The sequence below is a fragment of the Macaca nemestrina genome, chromosome 9 (assembly GCF_043159975.1).
Source record: "Macaca nemestrina isolate mMacNem1 chromosome 9, mMacNem.hap1, whole genome shotgun sequence".
Classification (NCBI taxonomy): domain Eukaryota; kingdom Metazoa; phylum Chordata; class Mammalia; order Primates; family Cercopithecidae; genus Macaca; species Macaca nemestrina.
The window spans coordinates 86300710-86304115 of NC_092133.1; positions in this window are offsets into that span (position 1 = coordinate 86300710).

Here is a 3406-nt window from a genome sequence, read left to right on the forward strand (position 1 = left end):
ACACATGCACACGCACACACATACACACAAACACACACACACACACACACACACACACACGATCGTCAACACATGGCCTTTTTAGATCCGTAAAATCCAGAAGGCAGTAGGGATCCCACCCGAAGGGCTCCCTGTCTCTCCTCTGATGGAGGGGCGCTGCTTGCTTGGCCCAGTCCCCTCCGTGCCAGTTCCCAGGTGCACTCTACTCCAGCCCTTCTCCATCCCTTCCTTCCTCCCTCTCCTGGCCTGCCCTGCTCTTCCCTGGCCCTGCCAACCAGGTGGGTGTGGCAAGGGCACCACCTGGTCCCAAGGGTCCCTCTGCACCTGCACCCACCCACTCACTTGTAGGCTCCTTGATGAGCAAACCCCTGAGGCCCCCAGCTCAGACTCAGCAGCCATTTCAGGTCACCTCAGGCAAACTGGCTAAGGACCAGCGCAGGGCAATTTTGCAGAAATGATCATTTGCATAGAATGGGTTTCCTTCACAGGGAGAAACTTGCCTCTGAAAGCTATTTTCTGATCAAGAAAAGGCCCACTTTTTAAAAAGTGAAACAAGTTTGCAGATACGGTTGTGTCCCTGGACTCCTGTCTTCCTTCTGTGGGCAGTGGGGGTCAGGACTGACAGAGCCACCTCCCTGTCTACCACAGTCTGGTGTCCCACCTTGTCCCTCCAACACCTGTCCATGCCTTTGCAGGGCCAGGCCCTCCAGTAGGTCCTGACTGCCCTAATTTAGTGACCAGTACCTGTGCCCTCCACTTAAAAAGAAAGTGTGTTCACCCCCTCACCCCCTGTCGGTTCCTGACCTTTGGGGATTTGGAGGGAAGTGTCCGGATTCACTCAAGAGTTAGAGTTTTACCTAACGAAACAGGTCCACTGGCCCAGCACAGTAAAGCCAAAATCCACACTGAGGTTTGCAGTGGGAGAAAGGCAGGTGTTTATTTGCAGGGCACCAAGCAAGGAGAATCAGGTAGCTCACGCTTAAAACCTGACCTCCCCCGTGGCTTGCAAGCATGAATTTTTTAATGGCAAGGGAAATTTTCAGGAAAGCCGAAGTAGATGAAATTGTAAATCACCGCATGGAGGGTACACCTTGGTTTGGCGTAAAAAGGCAGGATATCTTGAACCAGGGACTTATGGGTCATAGGATGGAATCAAACATTTTCTGAATTGCAATTGGTTAAGGAAGAGAAGCTTTGTTTTAAAATTTGGGTTAGCAGAAAGGAATGTTAGCTCTAGCTTGTGGGTGGGACTTCCCCCAGGTCCCCCAGGAAGAAATTTAGAACAAAGAGCCGTTCTCAGAGTTCAGTCCTCAGCTCCCTCTTCTCTGAGGTCTCTGTGCTAGTGGATCCGTTTGGTGGGGGTCTAGGTTTCTGAAAAACATCTCAGAGTCACGAGTTCAGATGTTCTCTTTAATTTCCAGAGCGAACCAAACACCCCAGGACTCTGGCTTCCTTGGCTGTTGTTTTAGGTTACTATTACCTTCCTGCTTAGCAAGTTGCTCTTTTGCTTCTCAGGGCTAGCTAGGTGCCTGGAATTTCCCTTGAAAGAAGCCAAGATTTTCGTGTATTTCCGTGGTTGGGGAGGGGTCCTTGCTCGATCTTAAGAGCAGGTGCCCTCTGGCAGGCAGCCGGCTAGGAAGCAAAACCAGCACCCAGGGTCCTGATAGGTTTCCACACCATGGCTTCTACAGAAGCCTCTTAATGCTTGTTCTACTGGAAACACAGGGGCAAAACGTGCTTCCCTCTTTGTTTAGAAACCTCAGCAGCTGCCAGGACTGTGCTGCCCAGGGCGCAGGGGACCATGCAAGATGCATCGTCCTTGTCCTGTTGGCAAAGGCACCGTTTCCACACTGGAAGGATGAGGAGGCATTCAGTAAACCAAGTCCCAGACTCACACAAATACAGGGGCTTTGAGCACAGTTCAGGTCATGATTTGGATTCGAGATTTTATATCTTTTTGTTTTCCCAACAAGTGCAGCCACACCTGATTTTCATTGTGAAAATACCACACAATGCCCCCTCCTTTCCCCCCAGCCAATGCCATTCAATTTGGCCACACCTGTTGCCAGCCAGGCAACCAGCCAGGAGTGCAGGCAAACCACTATCCCAAAATCTGGTTCACATGAGTCACTCACTGGGTGCAAGAGACAAGAACAAAGTTGCATTTTGACCCTGGCTCCAAATCACCTCAAGCATCCTCTCCACTTTGTTTTCATCTCACTAAAACATGAGAAGGAATAACTCATTTTGCAATTCTCAGGACCCAAGGAAAAGAATTATCTAACAAAGGAAGAGTCCCTCCATTCATTAAGAACCACACTTATAGTAACTATGTCCCCACAGGAGAAAATATTACTTTGGGGAACTCATTTTGGGGAAGCAATCTTCTTCCTTAGAACCGATATTGGCAAGACTGTGGGCAGAACTGAACACATAAAGACTTGCTCCCAGCAAGTCAGCTAGAAGGACACCTCACTCCCTTACAGCAATGGGCCTGTGTTCCTGAAGCGGATAATGCCTCCAGAGAACACAAGCAGAGAGTCTCCATCCAGTGAAGCCCAACTCACTAGCCAGTGATGTTTTCCTCTTTCCATTTGCTTCTGAGGGAGGTCATGTATGCCTCCTTCCTTCCTCACTCCCTCCTTCTCTTTCTCCCTTCTTTGTTTCCCTCCCTCTCCCCTTCTCTCTCTTCCTTTCTTCTTTCCTCCCTCCTTTTTACAAACATTTGCACTGTGCCAGGCACTTTGATGGGTGCTGATGGTACCATGACAATAAGATCTGGTCTCTGCATTCAAGGAGTTAAAATCTAACAGAGAAGAAAGACAATTACAATCCCACATGTTAAGTAATTTAATAGATTGCTCTGAGGAACACCTAACTTGCTCTGGCTCCAGGAGTTGGCACCTGAGCCAAGCCAAGAAACACAAAGCTGTCCATTAATTTATGAAAAAATTCAGAATATCCCCAGCTTTAATCTATCAAAGATGACATTGATTAAATACTAATAGATTTGTCTTGCCATGTCAAAGTGTATTAATTTAGCTAATTGTTCATCAGCATTTCTAATCAGCACAAAAGCTGAACCAGTGTGGCCTCACAGGATAGACCTTGGTTGATATGTCCTTCAGCTTCTGAATTGATATTTCACTCACAGGGGTTGCCCAGCAAAACCACTATTTCTGCCATTGTGTTTAGTAGGACAGTGGTGAGATTTATGAGAACATGTTGTTTGTGAAAATTACCGATGTTGTCTGCATCTTCTGTGTAGTGCCCTGGCCCTTTTCTATGAGTATGACCCCTCTAAATGTCTCCTGGGGAGAGGACATGGAGGTGGAGCACCTCCAGGGAACAGTTGAAGGTCCCAGGCTATTCAGCTAAACATGACCAAGGGCTCACATCGTCAAGC